The sequence below is a fragment of the Emydura macquarii genome, unplaced genomic scaffold, assembly GCF_026122565.2.
Source record: "Emydura macquarii macquarii isolate MOO-44397 ecotype Brisbane River unplaced genomic scaffold, CSIRO-AGI_Emac_v2 contig_431, whole genome shotgun sequence".
NCBI classification, from domain to species: domain Eukaryota; kingdom Metazoa; phylum Chordata; order Testudines; family Chelidae; genus Emydura; species Emydura macquarii.
Window position 1 is genome coordinate 2,201,602 of NW_027130568.1, and position 21,662 is coordinate 2,223,263.

Here is a 21,662-nt window from a genome sequence, read left to right on the forward strand (position 1 = left end):
CCACTTTCACTTTTTTCCTTGCAAGTGGGTTTTGTGTTGGGAGGGTTGAATTCCACCCATAATGAATAAACATGTAACAATGACAAAAAAACGGAGTATAGTTTAAAAGTGAGCAGCAGTGCTGCACGCCTTTAATTAACAAAATAAATATTTTCAAAATAACATTGTACAATGTCAATTAGACACGCCAATATGAGCACTCTGTGGTGCTAATTCATACCTAGTCACAATGATGGTGACATATTCTTCAGCCTCCTGGCTTTCAGATATGCATTTTCAGTTTACGTCCCACCATATCTTATTGTTTAGTTAAGAGTGAAACAGTTTATTAAACTGGAGAGATGGAATTTCTCCCCACCAGGACTGAATAACTCTTTAAACAGCAAAAAAAACCTGCTTTCAACTTCCTCCTCTCAAGCCTTTTATAGTAACTATTCACACAAATATTTGTTGGCTGTTCTTGAATGCAGTTGCTCCTTCATAGCTGCAGTAATCCATATATTGCAGAATAATGAAGTGTTGGGGCACCTTGATTCTACACCCACCCACACACACCTTTTTTTAAGCCTTCAAACTGTGACCTTGAAACATCATTTCTAGAATCATCCCGTAAACAAGCTTTTCCAACACAGCAATATAATTTCCATGAATACTTTGTAAGAAACGAGTACCACAGAAGATATTCATGGAGCTGTGTCAGTAATTTGTATGTTCCAAGGTGAGAAAAAGAAATAAAATATCCACCCTACAAGTGGGTAGTAAAGTTGATTGTGGAACATAGGTTCATTCTGAATCTCATTCAATTACTATGATTCTATGATTCATTGTGACAGGTGTACCAGACATTCACTGCCCCCTAGTGGGAGACTCTGCTGCGTTGATGCATGGTGCCCTAGCAAGTGGTCCTTTAAGAAGAGAAGGGCAGTGAGTTTGGACCTCCAGGGGTTGCCTATAAACCCTCCCAGGGTCAGCTGTGGGTGTAATGAAAGATGTAGTCCTTCAGTGGCTAGAAAGCCTGGGACTTGGCAGAGGCGAATCTGGCCCCAGCAGGCCACATAAAAAGAGCTGCTTTTTTAAATTTCAGTTCTGGGGGACGTCAGGAGAGAAGAGGAAGGATTCTCCCTCTGCCTTAGCCCAAAAAGCTAGGCTTGTTCAGAGACTGATTCTGACTGCATTTTTCATTTAAGTCAATGACAGACTTTTGATTTATTTTTGTGTAGTGTAAGGCCCAGGTGAGCCATCCTAAATTCATCGCGCAAGGGGGTTTTATGGGTCATCATACCCCTAAGGACAGTTAATCATCAAAATATTGAGGAAGCATGTAAAAGGAAGAGGAAGATTGATTTGAAGTGGGTACATTAATAACACCATTCAACCCACAAGTAACTCTAACCCCAGGCCTAAATGCATTTGACTGTGGCAAGGTCCTCCAGTCCCAGCATCTGACAGTCAGATGCTTAGGGATAGCCAAAGCATGGGATTTGCATCCCTGCCCATCTTTGCTAATAGCTATTGATGGACCTATCCTCCGTGAACTTATCTAATTCTTCTTTGAATCCAATTATACTTTTGGCCTTCACAACATCCACTGGCAATGAGTTCCACAGGTTGACTGTGCATTGTGTGAAGTAGTACTTCCTTGTGTTTGTTTTAAACCTGCTTCCTATTAATTTCACTGGGTGACCCTTGGTTCTTCTGTTCACTCAGTTAATCCATACTTTATAATTATTGATTGATTGTTTAGAGGAATCTTAAATATGAATTTCCAGTGTTTCTAGCACTTACATTTTTTCAGTAAAAATAGAACACTTCTTTTCCCCTGAACTGGTAGATATTTTCCATCCCTAACTCCAGCTTAACAAAGTTATCCTCCATATACTTCTTGTTTTCCCCTCAATAATTAATCAGTGTCATTAGGACTCACTCACTCTACAACTGGAGAAGTTGATTACATCATATGGACAGTTCCTCATTCCTCATATTAACAGCTGATTACAAGAGTCTCAGGGGACAGTTTGAATTCCTCTCCTAGTTCATTTGGTAGCTAGGTGAGAAAATATTAGACAGCTTTTGGGAAGAAGCTGTGAAGAACAAAACTAAGCAAAAGTTGGTGAGACTTGTAAGGACAGGATGAGTCAATTCTTTATTTTAATCATTGGAACGCAGAGTATCTTCAGTATAAATTTAATTTCTATACATATCCTTCCAAATTAAAGTCTTATCCACAGTAGTGAAATTACAAAGTGACAGATTTATTCCATTACTGTGCCTCAGAAATGAAACTATCACTGTTTTTATCCAATTATGAGCTCTGTTTGTTCCTCTATTTGTATTCCCCTAATTGTCCATTGCTAAAAGTCTGTCACTGGATAAAGCTTGAGTACATTATCAAGCATTTTGGTAATGACTCATGCAGAGAAGAAATATCTTTCTTTATTTGCCTAATCAGTATCACACTTTTCAGTTTTACTAGATCATTACTGCTGGCATGTGTCACAATACTTCTGGGGCCTAGGAATTTAGCTAACAATTAAAAAAATATATAAACAGTCACTTGCAGCCAAATAATTCCTCTCTATCCAAATCGTTTAGCAGAATGCTGTAGACAGAAGCTTGATGTTTAGAATAATTTTACTTAAAATGTGGTTTTGGCCCTAGTCAATATTAGAATGTCCAAAATAGAGAGAAACAACATATTTGAATGTGTGTATTTGAGGGATAGAATATAGAAATATTGAACATAAATCTGTATAGCCACTTATATTTGAATGCTTGCTATGAATATGCTGTAAGTTTTACATTATAGGTAATGGTGCCTACAGGAAAGGTTTTGATGTATCCCATTATAAGATTATTTTCAGTTGCTTCTAACTTTTCCAAGCTTTATCCATTTGGGCTTATATTTTATGTGCTGGGTGCCTGGGATGAAGAATTTTGGAAAGTTTCAGAACAAATGGTTCAGCTATTTCTGAGAATGATACGAGAAGAAAATATGTTTTGCCCATGTGATTGACCTGATTTATTTATTTAAAGAAGCTCTAGCAAGTCCATGCTTTGGATCAGGAACTGGACATTTGAAAATTTCTCATTTTGTACCAGGAATTTGCCTTTTTGCTGTTCCTATTTTTAAAAGCAAGCTCAAATTCGGTCTAGTTATGAGCCTTTGGAAAACCTCAGCTTGCACATAAACAGTAGAGACGTGTTAGAGTTCCATTGTTAAATTATCTGAAGATTCTATCTGTACTGAACATGCTGTAGCCCCTTACAGTTGCCATGTGCTCAACAGACTGCACGTACGCCATCCACACCGAGCAACTGAGCATGTGATAGCTTGGAGCTACAAGACCTGAACTGAACTTTTCCCTGAAATTTCTGCTCAGGCCACTGTCACACTGGGTCCCAGAATTGAGAGCAATGAGCAGGTGTCTTTTGTACTTTCAGTGCTCTGCTTACTGGCACCCTAGGGAAGATCAGGAAGAAACATCTTCACTTGGAATGGAGGGTTGTGTTGGGGTTGTAGGAGTTAGAGGGGTGGGGAAAAATAAATGAGGAGGATGGAATTAGCTGGAAAGGCAGCAATGGGAGAGAGAAGTTGGTGTGTGTGTTGGATGGAGCAAATACAAAGGGAAGGGGACAGGAGCCAGTAGAAGGAATGGTTAAAAGAAGCCTGGGAGATATTATAGGCACAAATAGGGAGGATGGATAGGTGAAGTTTGGGAGGTGGATACTGACAGAAGGGGAGGGGAACAGAGACAGGCTTGGGGACATAGGGACAAGTGTCAAACTGCTAGACAATATTCCCCTTCAGAACCTGGAACTGAACCCAGGAGTCCTTAGCCACTACATTCCTTTGTAGTCAGAAGATACTTGTGACACCCTCTGGCAAAGTGTGTTTTTCACTCCTCGCTAGTACCTGATCCACACAAAGGTTAACTGACTACTACTGCTATTAGTTACTCCATTAGCTCAAGTGTCAGAGGCCTGTGCAAAGCAGTCTAAATCCTGCGGTTGATCCCAGTTAGGTTACACAGGATGGAATTTGTTTTTTACTTGGTTTGTTTGTTTTGAACGTTAGGAAATTACATAAAAAAACATAAAAAATATTTTTTACATATTTGCTGAGCCCAAATTACACACCACAATCAATCGACTTTTTCAAGTTCTGGAGCAGTAGTTTGCCACTGGAAACAACTACAGCCAATAGTATAATATATTATTAAGAGACAGAGCATCCTCTTTATAGTTAAAGGCCAAATCTTCTCATCCTTAACGGGGAAAAAGAAGATGGGGGAAAAGAAGAAAAAAACAAAGAACAACAACAAATTGATAGAAACCACAAATGAAAACAATTTTATGGCAACAAAACCTAAATTTTTGTTTAGAGGTAGGGGAATTCTACCCACCCTGAAAGTCTGAAATATTTATTGAGTGTAGGCAGTTTTAATAGCACATACTTCAAGAAGATTTTTGGTTTCCCCACAATGTTTAGGGCAGGGAGAGGGTTGCACACCTCTAGTTATAAAATATCTATGCTTTCAAATTAATAAAATTACTACATATCTCACATAGGTTATACAGGCACTGTTCCTTCAGTCCTTATGCAGAAAATATCTCCTATGCATTAATAATAATATTTAGCACAGGCAGTACTTTAGATTTTCAAAGTGCAGTATGAGCTAAGTAATTAAACAATCTCATGCATATTAAATAAGAATCCTTTTTCCAAGTGACTAAAATGGTGGGAAAATGCCAAATTTGTGCCTCAACCTGTTCATCAAAATATATAAGCAATACAGAGTACTGTGCAAAGGTACATCATTATTTTTAGGTTTTGTTTAGAAAAAAGAAATCTAAGAACTAGATGTTTAAAAGTATTGAATGTTGCCTCTTGACAGCAGTTAAGGGGTCCTTTAGCGGTGGGAACATAACTTCACGTGTGCTGCTGATAACAATCAGAGGAGATATTTCCAGTTGGCCATCATTGTCCAGGCACTTAGCCAATCACTTTGTAGCCTGAGGGTATAAATAGACAGATTGCAGAGGGGATTTGTAGAATTACTGGAACTTCAATATACTAGGTGAGAATTGAGAACTCAGATACAGGGGTGGGGGGTGGAGGCTGCTGGTAGGTGATAATATGCCTCAAGGAAAGAGATATTATAGATCATAGATTCCTGTAAATTCTATTTTGCAGCAATTGCCACCTATCAGCAGTGAAGAAGAAATATCATATACTTAGTTATGCCTTTACAATGCTGGAGCTGGTCAAAGAGTTAGTAACCGGTTACAACAAACAAATATCCATAGAGAGGATCCTCCTCTGGTTATTTTCATGATAATATGTAATACAGAGGAACTCCTGCACTGTGTACAAGGCCCTATGATGGACTGAGATATAATTATTCTGGAAGGGACTAATTAATAAAGATGAGTAGCAATAAATTAGTAATTTTAACCCTCTAATCCCTCTTCTACCCCTTTTTTCAGCCCTCTCCAATCCTCTATATCTGAAGGAAGGGACAGTTCAAACTCTTGTGTATACACCATGATAATAAGTTTAACTACTAGTGAGAAAATCTGGCTTTCATTGAATAATTACTTCATGGTGTTAATAAGTCACTTAGTGTACAGCCATTGCTGATAGATAACTGAAATTTGCAAGTTTGTTGCAAGAAAGAAGGGTCCACGTTTTGTGTCACAACACCATGACCTGCTCTGGGAACCATTGACACGCAGATGGGAGAATCTGGCTATTATTCTGACTACATTCTAAATGTGAACTGCTAGGAATGCAATAGATTCTTTTTTATGGAAAGGTAGAAAAAGATTTATTTCATTTCACAGTGTATGTGCCCTCAAGTCTGTGTTTGTATTTGGAGGTCTGTGATGGGGTGTACAAACCCCACACTGAGCAACAAGGAGTTAAGGATTTACTCTGGGCCCAGCCAGTCCCATCCTGCCACACATGTAGCAAATGCACCAACTGGAGAAGGAGTTAAAAGGAAGGAGAGCAACTCATTGGGGGGTCAGACCAGGAAAGAGAGCAGACCTCCTACCGGCAGCTTCAGGGAGCTGAGCTGAGGGAAGGCAGACTCTCTCCCTCAACAACTGCCCATAGGCCCATCCCTGAGGGCAGGGAGGGCCTGCTGCAGAGACACCCTGAAAGGAAACCATTGCCCTCACCTATGAACTCTGGACTGGACTGATCACCTTTATTTTTGTTTAGACTACCCCAGCCGGGGAAAGCCTTGTACAGAAGTTTGGGCCATACCCCAGAAGGAGGCAGTTGCCCTCTCGCTGCCTTACCCAAGACAGTGACATTGGGACAATTGCAGGGAGGTAGTAGGAAGTACCTTAAGCCTCCCTGGCTGTCGGAGCACTGATAGCCTTCAAAGGGACCTAGGTTCGAGCCCAGTGGTGTGAGGGGGCCTGGACTCTCCTACCAACAATCCCCCTGCACATCACTAGCCTGAGCCCTATCCACTAGACAGTGCTCCCCTACCAACCAACCAACCCTGAGTGAGAGCCATCACAAGATTTTATATTCATATGTGTTAGAGCTGCATATATGATTTTATACATAAGACAATGAACACACACCCAATTAAAGGTGTTTATGTATACAATGTCCCATATAGGATATGTATTAGTTTTTTCAGGGTCAAATTTTCAAAAGGGGGATTTGAAATTGTTCCCACAGTGTGTGCACTTTGTATTTGTGTAACTCTGCATACTTATTTTTATGCTCAAATTTTGACCCATGAAAAACTAGAATTTGCATCTATAAAGTGTATTTGCACGCACAGCTTAGGTGGACATTAGCCAATATTCATTATAAAGGCAGTTTACACAAGCAAATCCAAGTGTTTGCACATGAATGAAAATATGTGACCAGAGCAAAAAGTACCATTATAAAAGTTGGGTCAAGATCCTTTTTTCAAATTAGGCCTGTAGAGTCCAATGAAGGATCAAGCTCTTATCTTTTAATTTTGCCTACTCTTTTCAATTCTCCATTAGAAAATTGAAAGAAAATATTTGGTTGATGGCTAGCTGGAATTGAAACATTTTGGTCTGTTGTGTTTTCTGTCAGTTCAGCATTAATCTGTGTTCATCTGCACTGCTACAGTGCCTCATGGGACTTATAGTTCAAGTGCCTTATGTTCCCATTCTCCTCTATCATCCAAACTTCCTGATTGGACTACATCTCCCATGATGACCGAATTCTCCACTCTGGCTGAATCAATGTAGTGTATCATGGGTGTTCATGTGACCATGATGAATCATGGAACTTCTCATCTGGTCAGGAAGATTCTCCTACATAAATGAATGGGAGCAGGAGTATGAGGCATCTAAACTATAATTCCAATGAGATTCTGTGACAAATTAATGTATGAGCTGAAAATGAATGTTTTGATTCAGTTCAGCAAACCACAGCAAAATGTTTCAGTTCAAATATATTAAAATGCTTAATGTCCATTGCAAATGTCAATGTTTTTGAGAACTTTCCATTCAGAAAAACAAACAAACCAAGAAAACTTCCACAATATGTTGACTTTCTTGTCCCAGTGCAGTGTGAAAACAAGTATCAAAATATCAAAACGTCACGCAGATCTGAAATTCGGATTTTCAACCACTCTTAATGGATGTATCAGTGGTGACGCTGAGTACTGAATAAAAATAAGGACTTAAACTATCCTCTCACCTCAAGAGCTGGTGTCTCCACAATAGGGTTGAGGAAAATGTGGGGTAATTTTCCATGTCCCTGATCATTGTCATATTTGAGCTATATATAAAGCAGTGATCTTCATTATCCAGAGCTGCTAATCTGATACATGACAACATTTTAAAATAATAAAAACCATGTACATTCACCTATAAATTACTGACTGGTACAAACTATCATAAATATCCTATCAGTAATAAATGTGTGAATGTCAGGAAAACTTTTTTTTTTTTTTTTTTTTAAATAGAATTAGCAAAGAAAGAACCAAAGATTATAGGTTTACTAAAGTCAAACTTGATAAGAAAGATTCTACTGATTGCACAGGTAGTTTTCAAAGATACTTTATCCTCTGTGTGAAATGACTTAGTGAATTCACTTAAATCCATGAAGAAGGATAATAACTAGGAATATAATTTTCTTTTTGGAAAGGTTATTGTGCTGTTGATCAGCGTTGCAAATTTTGGCACATTGACCACAGAAAATGTGATACTTGCCATGAAGGGCAGGGCAAAAATCTTCCCTTTTCTCTACTTAGAGTTTGTATATATTATATACAGATCACAGAGAATAATCTTGATGCTCCTATGGACACATTATGTCCCACAAAATGATGGAAAAACAGCCACACCCCTTCCCTACCTCCCCTCAAAAAATGAAGGAGAATCTGTCAAGCTAATCTCGACATGAATGGGCATCACTAGAATGTCAATAATATCAGGATGAATATCTAGCTGAGTTTTCATAGTCATTATTATGAAACAACTTTTGAGCATATATCTAATGTTATAGCAGATAAACAATAGAGCAAACTACAACACTACCCTGAGCATGGAGGATCTGATTAGCAATGAATGAACACTAACGACATTCAAATAATAATGTTTTATACATTATTTTTTTAAAAACCCTGATTGTTATCATTATTAATATATATAAAAGATTTCCTTAAAAGTATTAACAAATTTTATTCATAATCTGTATTAGTTACCTTTAAAAGACTCATCTCTCTTTTGTCCATCTTCTGTCATTATCAGCACATTTATTTTGTTCACATTCAAAAAAGGGTAACTATACTCGTCCTTATAGAAGGGTGCCTGTCGTTATTTCCCTTGAAAGACTTTTCCGTAATTTAATACTTCATGTCACTAATATTGAGGGATCTGTCTTTTTTCCAAAAACAAACTATCACATACTTGGCTGCTAATAGTAATTGTGTTATCAAATGTGTTCCCTCCTTATACATTCTTATTTATTTCAGTTTTTATTTATTTGATTTAATTTTTATTTTAGTTTAATATATCTTTCAGTTTATTTTAGTAGTTCTACTCATGTCAATGATTGCCTTCTAGTCACATTTAATTTGTTTTCACTTAATTTTAGTGAGAATAGATTATTAAAGAAGACATCTACAATACGTTATATTTACCAAATGTGTTGAAACTGTTTTTAATGTAGTTTTTGTGCGATATATAATTTTGAGTGATGGAATGTAAAGCCAGGACATTCTTGGCTTCCTGAAAGAAGATTTTGGAACTCCAGACCATAATATGAAAAACTGAAAGTCTCCCAAACTTGGACATATGGGACCTGGGAATCTGGCCCACAGTCTCTTATTTACAGTAGCACTACCAGGCTTACAATCAGAACTATGCTACCAATTATGGGAAAACTGGGCTTAAACAAATCATTGTACAGGAAATCTCATGCAAAATATATGTATAAGAGAGATCCTCCAAGTCTGTCAGAGTTTCAGTGATTTTGAGGTTTCTCAACCGTTACTCACAATGTGTATATATGGATTTCTTTTGCACTAAATCCCTGCTATCAGCCCTACTATTTTACAGTTTCTCATGAAAGTTCCTAATCATAGTATATTTTCTCATTCATGTTTAATTTTCTTTTTAATATTAGCCTATGATTGAATTTAGTTTTTATCTTGATTTTTGATTGCAGCAGCAATATGTTACAACATGAAGTACTCTACCAAATTGTATTTTATTTTATTCTAAAATATATTCATTTTACTGTACCTGTACTTTTATCTATTGTCTATAGTAACTGCATTCATAGATTTCAAGGCCAGAAATGGCCAGAAGGATCATCTAGTCTAACCTCCTGTATAAAAAATCTACATAATCATTGCATGGGTAAGTTACATGCATAATATACATTTAATAACCATTAGTTTTAGGGGTTATTTTTTTGCATGAGGGCCCTATTCTACACCTCTTATTCATGTTGAGTAGAATCTATTTCTAAGGTTATCAAAATTAGTCCCTGAGTCCAGAACTTTAGGCTTCATTCTCATGCCTAATCCAGTATTTTAAGCTTTACCGGGTTTGTAGCAAGTCTGTGTGTCTTGTGACTTCAGAAAATGTCTTTAAGGAATGAAAAAGTGTTAGTCATTGCACTTATGAAGCACCTTGATTATGTGTCAAATTACATTCCCCCCCCCCCCAATGTGAATAAAAGCAACCATTTCCCATGTTGTTGTAAGTAGTGTGAAACTGATTGCCATGAAGATCAGGGGTCCTACTCAATTTCACACTGCTGTTGGTGCTAAATGGAAAGTGCTTATGCATAGAACAATTCAAATCAGTTTCCTTCTACAGCTACTGACACCTGAAAACTTGTGACTGCAATGTGAGAGAGTGTGAAGTGTGTATCAGTGTTCCAAAGAAGTCATTGAGTAACTTGGTTATTCCCCCATCATTTCCAATACCAAAGTTATAGATGTTAGACTGTATTTTTGTGTATGGTAGCCTACTGGACAAATGGATTACAATGAGATACTGTCAAGTAAGAACTAGCCCAGATTTCAGATATTGGGGAGGGGAAAAATGCTTTTACACAGTTTTTGCAATAACTAAGACAATAAAAATTAATAATAATGAGAACAATAAGAATAAACCTAAAACAAATAGAAATGATCCCTTTATTTTTTCTTGTGGAAGCAAATAAGCATTTTCTTGCAGCACTTGCAACCCAAACATTGCCACACTGTTAAACATGAGAACTTGAAAGTGAAAAGGACTATATACTGATTAAAAGCAAGTGACCCTCAAGAAGTCTATTTCTATTGTGCAACATGAGAAAAATGCAAAAAAAAGTACAATGAGTAAAACTAAGTTTTTACTCTTTAAGGAGCATTTGAAAAAATATGTTATGTTTATTTTAATAAACTTTTAACTTGTTAATATCCTTAGAAGCTGACATTTTATATCTACTTCTGTTAACTATATAATTTGGTGTCTCACTACTGAACTTTTCTGAAGGTATGTCGTTTTTACAATTTTAAAATTTGTCCTTCATTTATTTGATTCCAGAAAGGACAAAGATATGATTTCAGATCTTCGTTCTATTTTGCAGAAAACTCCAGCTACCTAGAGGATTGACAGGTAAAGTTTAAGTCATACCTGCAATTGTTCCTGAGATATTGACACCTAACAGTGGTCAGAAAAACTCAGGAAAATTTAAAGATGAACTGTTTTGACCAACATACAAAAGTACCACTGAAAACACAGGAATGTCTCCCAACACAACTTCTTGCCCATTAGTAGTTTCATTATAAAACATTTAACTTTTTTAGATACATACTTTTTTAATAATGAGGATTATATGGCTCAGAACTTGCCCTTCCCATTGGTGTCCCAGTGGTGGCACCTAGACATGACAGCGATGAACATATCGGCAACACCTTGATATATAGGATAGATAGATGGTAGTTTGGGGAATTTTTGGTATAGTTAACTGAGGTGGAATACAATATATTCCATTTAGCCAGATGTGTCCTGCAAAGGTAGCTTGAAAAGCTGGTAGCTAAGCAAAGTTTAATAATATATTTTGTTATGACCAAATTATAGTTCGAGCTGAACCTCTTCATTGGCGGATGAAATAAAACATTTAAGAATAGTATAGTAGCGTTGGAATAACATCAAAATGGTGGGGTCAATCATAACACCTGCGCCTTCCTACCAAAAGTTCAATTCTTTTTTTCCTCAGTGGTGATATCAGGCTAGTACTTCTGTTCTAAGTTCTTGAAAATGATTAAAAAGCTCTTATGCTTGTACATTAATGCCTAGCACTGCAGAATATGATAAATGTAATCAGTTCATATCTGAAAGACAAAATGCTTTATGTACGAAGCTGCACCAGCCAATAAAGTTAAATAGTATTGAGCTTCTAGTATTACAAGCCTTGACAGTTTACTGAACCTGTGCATTATTGATACAAGAGCAGTTCAATGGAGAAATATTTCTTTGGATGAAGAATCAGTATATTACTTAGGCTTTAGAGTAGCACTTAGGTAAATTTGTGCTGGTGTTGTTGATGAGGCTATAATAAAGTTGAGGCTGTGAGATAGAAATGTAAGCTCAAATGTTCAGTTGTGTTTTATGTCATTAGAAAGTAGTTCCTTTTATGTCTTGCACGTTCTGTGACTGTTCAGAAACCTCAAGGTCTAAGTGAAGATTGTGGCATGATTAATGTATAGGAGCCTCTATTTTTCAAGACCGGTGTAATATATTTTGTTTTGTCTTAAATATGTAAACAACATTGTCTCTGTTGAATTTGAATCAAAACCGTGTGTGTGTGTATGTGAGAGAGAGAGAGAGAGAGAGAGAAAAGAGGTGCAGTTATTTACATACAAGTTTGTATATAGTGATTAATGGTTAGCCTTTAAAAAATAACTGTAAAAATATCACTTTTGAGGTGCCACATTTTCAATGTATGTCAAGAATCAGTGAACAATAAGTCTGCTTTCTCCAGGGGGTTGTTATGGCCATTTTCTATATTTGAGAGCTTTGTAAACAGTTCACATAGCAACTTTACTTAAAGAATTCTCTTGTATGCAGTTTGAAATACAAATGCTTTTTCTTCTTAGTTTGATATATTCATCATGGGCCTGATATTCCACCCATTTACAGTTGTGTAAAGGTGGCATAAAATATGACCATTCTGATGCAGTAAAATTTACATGCTCCTGGCACTTGCTTTGTACAGGGGGAAATGACTACATAAGGGAAAAGCTAATGGAGAATTAGATAATGTACTTAAATGTAAAAACCTTCTGGATTGAAGTCCTAGAGAATAAGGAGCTTGTTATTGATACCTGTTGGTGAAGAAGGAGAAGAGATATCCAGAGCTGCTTGAGGACTCCGGATTGGGTAGAGGCTCCACAGGGGGCTGGCATCTGTTCATGAGGAAGGGGAAATTAGTGAATGGATCAGGCCCCATTTATATTTCAATTATGTGGCATTTTGGGGCATTTTGGTTATAATAAAGGTAAGTTGTGAATTTGGGGGCAATCAAATGCTATTATCCCTCTTGAGAAATGAAAGGACAAGTGAGCTGCACAAAATGTGCCTAGGTGAGGAGTCACCCTGACCGACCCTGCAGTCAGGCACAGTTGGGTAATGGAGTCTGGACAGGGTTAAGGAAGATTTTTCTGTTAAGGGTCCCATATATTTGATTTTTCTCCAGAGACTTAGCATGGATGCCTCTTCAAGACAGTGGATGGCTCAGAGGTGGTAGGTGGAGTTGAACTGATGCAGGTAATGACAGTAGTAGCCAACTGAGGGCTTTTGGTGCTGGCCTCCCTACCCAGCAATTAAAGCTGAAATCATTTCAGTTGAGTCAGAGAGTAGAGCATCCAGAACAGCCTAGCCTGCACTTCCCTTACGGGCTGAAGACTGACATGCCAGAATTCTTGGACACCTCAAACCCTGACAACAAAACTGTGAGTGGAAAAGGGTGAAGTGGTTTAAATTCATCAGTAACTCACAATTTCAAGTGGAAGACTAAGGTTGGGACTATAATTCGACCAAAGAGAGAAAATAGGAGTATTTTCCATTGGAACAGTGTACATTAAACTTATCCGCAGATGAATAAATGTTAATAAAATAAGCTGGGGAAGATGGAGAGGCCTAGATAAGTTTGGTAAATTGAAATGGGGAAACTGTTAAATTGTTTTTAAGAAGGCACATATTGAGGCTGTGCTCAACAATATTGTATTCTTAATCCTACAAATAAGTTAAAATAATGTGTGGCCTTTATTACAGCTAGGATTGGAATGTTTGGAGCCAAAAATATAAGAACCATGTTGTCTGCTTAGGGAGAAGTCTTTCAAAACTGCTTCCTAGCTGAATGTGCTGAAATAGCTTTAGGTAGACTGCAAAAGACTCAACATTAGAAACAAGAGGAAATGCCCCTGTTGGGGTGCCCCAATTTAGGATCAAGATAATTAAACACTTGTCAATTTTTAATGTCAAATTATTTGGGTTACTATACAACCTGTGAACAAATGCACAAAATAACATCCAAGTAGAAATCTGTGAAACATTTTGATTATATATGGCCAGAATATCTGGGGAAAGGACTTTTTGTGTTTAAAAGAGTAACAGTGGACTTGTTATTTAATGTCTTTTGCTGAACATTGTGCCCGAGAACTTTTCTACTGTTATACTTTGAACTCCTAGCTTTAAGGAACCATATAGGCTAAAATAATGGATATATGGACTGTACTTGCAGGCCTATACACAAAGCAGGCCACTATGTAGCTCGGCTTTAGGGAGGCTGCATTGTTTGTCAGTAAAGTCAGTGGCCATAACTCTGAATAAAGAAAGTGAAGAACTCTCTTATGTAAGTAGATGCAGATTTTACATAATCATAGAATTACAGAAGATTAGGGTTGGAAGGGATCTGAGGAGGTCATCTTGTCCAACTCCCTGCTCAAAGCAGGACCAACCCCAACTAAATCATCCCAGCTTTGTCAAGCCGCACCTCTAAGGATGGAGATTCCACCACCTCCCAAGTTAACCCATTCCAGTGCTTCACCACCCTTCTAGTGAAAAAGTTTTTCCTAATATCCAACCTAGACCTCCGCCCCTGCAACTTGAGACCATTGCTCCTTGTTCTGTCATCTGCCACCACTGAGAACAGCCTAGCTCCATCCTCCCTGGAACCCCCTTTCAGGTAGTTAAAGGCTGCTATCAAATCCCCCCTCATTATTCTCTTCTGCAGACTAAACAAGCTTAGTTCCCTCAGCCTCTCCTCATAAGTTGTGTGCTCCAGCCTCCTAATCATTTTGTTGCCCTCCGCTGGACTCTTTTCAATATGTCCACTTTTGCTGTAATGGAGGCCCCAAAACTGGACATAGTACTCAAAATGAGGCCTCACCAGTGCCAACTACAGGGGAATAATCACTTCCCTTGACCTCCTGGCAATGCTCCTACTAATGCAGCCAATATGCTGTTGCCTTCTTGGCAATAAGGGCACACTGTTACTCATATCCAGCTTCTTGTCCACTGTAACTCTCAGGTCCTTTTCTGCCGAACTGCTGCTTAGCCATTCAGTCCCCAGTCTGTAGCAGTGCATTTTTCAGAGGTGAGCCAATCTCTCATTGACTTCAGTAGGCCCAGGATTTCACCCGAGATCTTTATTTTTTCCAGTACATTTTCTTTTTTTCTCTCTGGATGATTATTTTACTACACCTGTAGCATATTACAGCAATCTTCTTTTAAATCATATACCTAGTCCAGACAACATTCCCTGCACACACATAATTAGTGATGCTTATTTTTTAAAAAAAAAACTTTAGATACTGAGAAAAATCTCATTTAAATTAAATCTATTTTGGAACTCATGAGTGAAATAAATTAATCAGAAACTTTAAATCAATTATAAATCAATGAATTGTACCACAAGGCTGTACTTTTTACATTTTAAAAAAGTGTTTAAAAGTAATTTAGAGATCACAGTGTATTTCCAGGGGAGAAGCACAGTACATCATGAAATGTGCAGCCCTGATAATGAAGACTACATTCGCAGTAACTCTTGAAATATTATAGTTCTCTGTTGGAAATACACTGTGATCTCTAAATAACTTGTGAACAATTTAAAATTCTAAAAATTGTTAGAAGAGCTAACTATGATAAACTGCAGTAACATATCTTTCTGAGAAAAAAGAAAAAAAAAGAAAAGAAAAAAAGAAATCAGTTATAGTTTGAATAAATAATTGCTCTGGGATAATTTTTTCACTTCTTCATTCTATTATACATTTTAACCATTCACAATAAATAAAACCTGGTGACTTGCTTGCTTTAGGTTTTTGTTTGACAGAGGTGACCCTGTACAAGTTCCTACTCCAATGTTCTTTAGTAAGGCATTTTATGAAATGGGTATAATACTATTTATTGATCTCCCATGTGAACTTATGAGGCTTAATTAATGTCTGTAAATGTGATATAAAATCCTCATATGAAGGTTGGTAGAAAACTTAGCAAGGATTGTATCACACTTCTTCTCCCTCATTTAACAGAAGGTGTGTGCCAATTTGTTACTTGAGTTGACTAGCTGGGAGTACTGTTGGTTCACCAGCTGCTATTGGACAATTACACAGCAGTAGTGACCAAGATGGTTTTTTTATATATGTCTGGCCATGCTATTGTGGCCATTTCTTTTGGATGTAAACCTTTCTACTGGGATTCATGCCTTTATACCCTTGAGATTAGTTTACTGTAATGCTCCTTGGTCAGACAACGTTACATCCAACTGGAAATGATTCAGGTTGGATTGTATGTGTCTAAGGGTATGTCTACACTAAAAATGCTACAGCGGCACAGCTGCACTTTGGTGTTGACCAGCGGTTCCCAACCTGTGGTCCGTGGACCCTTGGTGGTCCACGAGGCTACTGCAGAGGGTCCACGGAAAAGAAAAATAATAACATCCTCACCAAGGAAATGTACTATTTCAAATAAAACTAGTACCACGTGGTGGTCCATGAAATGTTTGGAGGTCGAAAAGGGGTCTGTACATTTGAGAAGATTGGGAACCGCTGGTATAGACATTACCTATGCCAACTGGAGGGATTCTTCCATTGGCGTAGGTGATACACCTCCCAGAATGGTGGTAGCTAGGTCGACGGAAGTATTGTTCCATTAATCTAGTGCTGTCTACACTGGGGGCTAGGTCAGATTAACTACACCGCTCAAGGGTATGGATTTTTCACACCCATGAGTGACGTAGTTAAGACAACTGAATTTTCTAATGTAGACTAGGCATAAACCTCTGGTGCAAACACATATACTTAATAAAAGGTAGCAGTTGACTTAATTTTCATCATTATCATTACTATGTTTTTTAATTGTTTCTTACTCTTAAAGATGGGACATAAAATGTAAAATTCCAACTTGTTAAAAATAAGGGTCAGAAAGGATTGTTTTTGACTGTCTTATTTCATGTGGGTGACTTATTTTAAAGAACCTGCTCTTAACAACCATCACTTTGGTTGCTATCTATATGTAATAGGCCATGAATCAACCTTTCCATGCATCCATCATTAGTTTATTGATCATAACTGCATTCTCTAGTGTCTTTTACCCTCCCTGCCTCCTTGAACTCCAGTAGTGGCTGTTAAAATAACATCTATCCTATCCCTAATTTTAGGTGACATTGTTACTACAGGCAGAGCTGGTAGGGATGCCTGTACTTAACGATACCAGACACTTTCAGTTATAAATCCCTGTTTTCAAATACTTAGAACTTTGCCAAATTTCAATGTTCAAGTTGATTTTTTCCGTGCTTGTTTTCTGCCTTAAGGTTGGTTTTTTGTTTTTGTTTTTAAAGCTGCTGTTTAAATGCTGCAGCCATTTTTGAGAATGAGGCTAGTGAATAGTAGGTAATTTTGCCAATGGTAAATGTTTTCTGTTTTTTGGAGGAGGTTGAGTGCCACTATACTTAAACTGAAGCAGGAGCTTGAAATCTGTCATGAGGATAGTTCTCATTAAAACAAGGTGCCTTCTGCCACCACAATTTCAGAAGTTTATATTTTTATCAAAATTGTCATTCTTATGAAAACAGGATAACTTGTCAGAAGCTTGCCACTAGAATCTGCAGATGTACAAAGTTGACTGCGAATTTACCAGTCCTGAAGAACTTTAGGCTCATCTCCTCCACTAACTGATGTTAACTTTGTGCACTTCACAGTCCTTATTATTGAGCAATGTCTTCTAAAGTCAGAGTATGGGGAAGTCAAATATCACACACTCATTTTAGAACTGAGAGGTTGCACAGGTCACATTTGGCACAATTGGGAATATGTCTGACACAAGTCTCATCCACTTAGCCACCCTGACTATTATGTAACCTGTAGACTGCATTACTTTCTGCATCACTCCTGATTCCCAACATTCCTCTGTCATCTGTCAAATACTCATGTAGGCCACTGATAAAGTATGTGTTATGTCCCCCTCTAGTGGCTGGTCCATATAGAGAGTAACCACTACCAATTATTCCTTTTACTCATTGGAAGAGATCTAATCTGTAGATCAAATGTCCTGGATTCTGACCCTGCAGAATAATCAGGTAGAAGGTCAGTGTCGTTCCAGATGATGGAATTTCTCTATTTTTTCCCCAGTTTTCTTTCAAAAAACAAACAAACAAACAAACAAAACACTAGAAAACTGCATTTAAGGCAAAACAAAACAAATCCTCTATCTGAAAAAAATTATTAAGGTACAGTTGCAAATGGAAGAATTAAGGTCAGTATTTGCTCCTGTAGCCCACACACCAGAAGGGTAACTACAGGAGGGCTGTGCTGCATTGCAATGCCAGGCCCTTCAGTTGGTGAGATTGGATTTTACCTTACAAACCCAATTGCTCTTCACCTGCATAGATCATGGTTCCACCATTTTAAAAGATTCTATTGGTTATAATGGTCTCTCCCATTTTAAAAAATGAAATATCTTCCCACTCAGTAGAATCTTTCCAACTGTGGGAATATTTTATTCAGTACACATACTTTGGCTCCTAAATTCTTTCCAGGAGTGACTCTATTGAGGTCCATAGGTTTACATCCAGGATAAATTTGTCCAAGAATGTATTACAGTTGAAGAGATTCTGTCTATCTGTACACAGAGTTTCTCATACATATTTTGTATTTTTATATTTATCAATATTATTACATACAGGGGAGCAAAAAGAACTGTTTTGGTATGATTTGTTTTTGTCTATTGGAAGAGAGTATGCTTTATTTCACAGTCACTCCATCTACCTATATATAATGAGATTACACACCTTCCAGCTTTGGCACCAAAGGACACAGGTGTAATACAGACAGCAATTTGTTTTATCACACAACCCTGACTACATCCTTAGAGAATGTCCAACCTGTGCAGTTTTTTAATGGGTATGTTTGTAGTGTCTTAGGTATTAAACAAAGCAAACTGAAAAACAAAAACAAAAAAAAAGAACCCTCCTAGTAATTCAATCATCTGGCTTCATACTGACACCCACATGGGTCATTAGGAGGGGTAGAACCTTTAAATCTGTTGCACAGATCTTTGCTACTTTAGCTAATGGAGTACCTGGTAGCAGTAGTAGCTTGTCATCCCCTACATCTTCATAGGCCAGCACTAAAGTGGAAGGAGACACACATTTTGCCAGTGGTTTTCACAGATATTTGCTGACAGTAGAGAAATAGTCAGTCACAGGAATCTTGGGTTTCATTCCAGGCTCTGAAGAGGAGCATGCTTTCATGGGCACAAACTTTTCTGTTTCCTCCCAAACTTGACCCCTTCTGCTCCACCTTCCTCAAACCTATACAGTGCCAGATCTGTCTCTTCCCCACCCATGCTTCTTGTCCCAGTCCTTTTCTCCTCACCTGGGTAGTGGCAGTCTCCACTGTTCAGGTTCCCCACCCCAGTTGCAGTTTCCTTGCCTTTCCAATCCTGGTTTTCCCTTTAAGGCTCACAGCCTGAGTCCAATCTGCCCCCTCACTTCCACTCTCTTCCTCACACCCAGCCACTCAACTGGCTACCAGACCTAGTCTCCCTCTCTCTAGGCTTCTCATTCAATCTCCATCTTCCCCCACATACCTCCTCCCAATCTGCCTCAATCTTCCCTCTCAGTGGTTCCTTTTCCAGTGTCTTTGTCCAGTCAGTCCCAGTCTTCTCATCTCTCGCAGCTCTTTGAATGATCTCTGTTCCCCCTCCCCTGCAACATTTCCCTCATTGATTCCTGTCCCAGTCTCTCCCTACCAGATCCCAGTCTCCTTGCGCAGCTGGTCCCAGCCTCTCCTCCCCACAGCTCCTAGTCCCAGTCTCCTTTGTCAGCCACACTATCCCAGTTTCCTTCTTTTCTTCCAATTCCAGTCACACCAAACTCCCTGTCCCAATCTACCCCATTCCCTCCTTCCTTGTTCAGTGTTCATCACTTCTGCATTCAAATTAGATGGTGTCCTCCTGCCTGCTGCCTTGGTGACTGCAGTGGAGTCATTGAGTGCACAGGAGATTTCAGTTCCCTGAATTTAGTTCCAGTGCCTGGCCCCACCCTGGCCTGGAGCAGCTGGAAGCAGAAATTACAGGGAAAATCTAGCTTCACCCATGTAAACCTGGGCTGGAATATGCTCATTTGCTCTTTTGGGGGTGGGATATGTGCACTCTGATCACAGTTAAGAGCTGTAAAGGGATAGAGCGTGCTCAGTAGGGATAGAATCTTCAGAGATTTTTAGCTGCTGATGTTAGTGCAGCTAAAAAGTCTTTTCTGAGCATTTGCAAACTTAGAATTTTCAGAGGTTTTCTAACCTGGCCAAAGCTCGGGCTGCTAGAACTTTTCAAAGAAAAGCTCGCCAGCATGCTTGAAAGTGGACAGAACAATGTATTTTCCCTGGCTGACCTGTTCTGGCTGATATTTTAAATAAATAAATAATCCAGAGGCAGTCACTCATCATGGAAAATTTAAGACCAGTTAAAATTTGGGAAAGTTTTAAGCAACTGAAAGCACAGGATTTTATAATGGAAGTGTTGGGCAAGATGAATAAAAGTTGGTGCTATCGGTGCCATCTCTAAGAAGAGAGTATATTACTAAAATCCAGAAAGGTACCACACATGGCAGGCAATATTTATAGGCAGAAGAAATAATAATGATGATATTCCTCTGTTTGTATTTCAGTACTCCGTAGTACAGTAAGCTCATAAAACTTAGGTCATATATGTCTGTCTTTGAAAAGGGGAATCCTGAAAATAATGACCAAGAGCCTAATAATGAAACTGGGTCTTCAGGTGTGAACTTATTTGCCTGCACAAAACCCCATTGATTTCAGTGGAGCTCAATCTGGTGGGAGAGGTCTGCCTGTGTGGAGCCAGTTGCAGGAACAGGGCTCAGTTTCTGTATCATAGGGCCTAGACTAAGCCTTATGCAGTCAATGAACAGACTTTAAAAAGCTTCAAAGAGTTTGGAGCAGGACCACACTCAGCATGTTGAGGCATGATGGATCAATGCCAGCTACTAGGGTACATATTTGTGTTTCTGAAGCCTGGCAGAGAGATTGTGGCCAAAACAGCCACCGAACTGCCATCACAGATGGTAACAATTTTTAGTCAATAACAACAGTGACTTTTTTTTTTTTTTTTTAATTGCTTTGCAGATTTTGGTTCCCCAAATGGCACATTTTCATTGCTGGGATGGGCTATATATGTAAAGCAAAATAATGCATTTTTCAGCATCACAAGCAATTTCTACAAAAATAGAGCTTCCTAACACAAGCATTTTCATAAAAATACTTACATTTTTTTTGAGTACTCCCAACAATTTGGCCTGGATTTGCACTGGTTATATAAATGTAAAAGATTCCATACCCTATTGCCCATACTTTCAGCCATCCAGTTACTGTAATATTAACCTCCTTAATGATACAATGGATGAGTATGAAAACAATGGCTTTTTAGCAGGTCAGTTTAGCAGTCACTGTGTACTGGTGTCAACCAATTGCAAGAAGAAAGGACAATTTGAAGACCAGGTGCCAAGCAATTTGAGCTCCCTGTAGTGAGGCAATTATTCCCTCCGAGGCTCTTATCTTCATTATGGCATGAATTTTGCATGAGCTGTAAATGCTCTTACTGTTTTCTACTGGCAATACAGTTAACACCGTGGATGTAAATTA

The 21,662-nt window shown here is 38.3% G+C and overlaps 1 long non-coding RNA gene across 1 annotated transcript in view; it reads left to right on the top strand.

Moving 5' to 3' along the window:
- The window catches only part of LOC137146293 (uncharacterized), a 123,268-nt gene that overhangs the window by 52,855 nt on the left and 48,751 nt on the right, over nt 1-21,662 (top strand). Inside the window, exon 2 of the long non-coding RNA XR_010917902.1 lies at nt 11,050-11,121. This is a non-coding gene — a long non-coding RNA (uncharacterized lncRNA). The remainder of the gene's footprint in view (nt 1-11,049; nt 11,122-21,662) is intronic.